General features: G+C 42.0%; 1 non-coding gene across 1 annotated transcript; it reads right to left on the bottom strand.

The window, feature by feature from the left end:
• Positions 1 to 772: 772 nt before the first annotated feature.
• On the bottom strand, positions 773 to 878 carry LOC128134003 (small nucleolar RNA R71). Its single transcript, XR_008232329.1, has one exon. It is a non-coding gene; the product is annotated as a small nucleolar RNA R71 (small nucleolar RNA).
• Positions 879 to 1,490: the final 612 nt, after the last annotated feature.

A 1,490-nucleotide genomic window follows, 5' to 3' on the forward strand; every position in this document is an offset into this window, starting at 1 on the left:
ACTCGGCGAGTACAAGTGTATTTGGTAGATTAATTTTCGATATTTTTAGTACATTTTTTTGTTCTTTTTACGTTTTTATCTTGTTTATTTCAGGACTTTCATGACCAGAGGATCAAACACCTCGCTGGTACCCCCATTTGAAGATCCCAAATCCGCATTGAAAAGGAACAAAGGAAAGGACGTGGAGAGCTCGAGTACACCAAAGAAGTCACCTTTGTCCAATTTGAAGACTGTTTTTGGGAAAAAGAAGAGCAGCAAATCAGGAGCATCCAACGCTTCTTTAGTAATCGACGAACCAGTTAAGGAAGATATTGAGTACGAGACCGAGGAAGAAGAGGAGCCTACATACGAGCACGAAACCGATTCCGAGGAAGAGTTAGCTATCACAATGGCTAACATTGATGAAATCCCCATGGGAGAATGGAAGAAGAGGATGCACGACGACACTGGCCCGGGACTTGTGCAACCCGCAATTCCCGCGACTGCTACTTTTAAGCTAAAGGGTCATATCCTAGCTTTACTTAAAGAAATACCTTTTTATGGAAAAGACCATGAAGATGCCTACAAGCATTTGGACGAAGTCAATGATGTAGCTGATTACTTCAATGTTCTAAATGTGCCCCGCGAGACTCAGCTACTTCGTATGCTTCCGGTGACATTCAAAGGTGCTGCAAAAGACTGGCTCAAGTCACTTCCCCCGGATCAGTCACCACTTGGGCCAAGATGAAAGAAGAATTCATTGATCACTTTTGCCCACCTTCTAAGATAGCCAAGTTGCAGAAGCCCATTGCTAACTTTGAACAACAAGCTGGATAGTCACTATATGAAGCATGGGAGAGGTACAAGAGCTTACTAAGAAATTGCCCACACCATGACCTAAACAGCCAACAAGAAGTCTCCATCTTCTATGATGGGGTCAATGTCACAACCAGGTAGTTACTAGACTCGCAAGGCCCGCTCACAAAGAAGCCGCCCCTGGTGATCAAAGAATTGATTGAAGAATTCTCTAAACACTCTAGAGAATACCACAACACTAGACATGATGTCACTGATGGGTTTTGAGCATTCTAACACTTCCTAAGTATACATGCAACCCTAATAAACCTTGGATCTATGTTTGTCTAAGATACATGCAAATAATTATTTTTCCAAGGTTCATATCCTAACTAGCATGGCATGGGGAACATGAATCAAACTTGGAATGGTCAAATGGAAATCACAAATCACCACAAACTCGGAACTTTGAGAGAATAGTCACTACTATCTTGAAATCGGCCCTCACCTCAACAAGTGTCAACTAGTGTGATTTCAAGAACCAAAGCCTTCTTTATATAGTGTGGTGGATTAGGGTTACATCCATGTAAACCCTAATACCCATGTCTCTTCATTTCCATGAGATCCATGGGTTAAAGCTCCATGGAGTATCCATGGACTTTTTCCATGCAAGCCTAGCCCATTCCAAATAAGCCTTAGCCCACAATATATAAATA

The sequence above is a fragment of the Lactuca sativa genome, chromosome 4, assembly GCF_002870075.4.
Source record: "Lactuca sativa cultivar Salinas chromosome 4, Lsat_Salinas_v11, whole genome shotgun sequence".
NCBI classification, from domain to species: domain Eukaryota; kingdom Viridiplantae; phylum Streptophyta; class Magnoliopsida; order Asterales; family Asteraceae; genus Lactuca; species Lactuca sativa.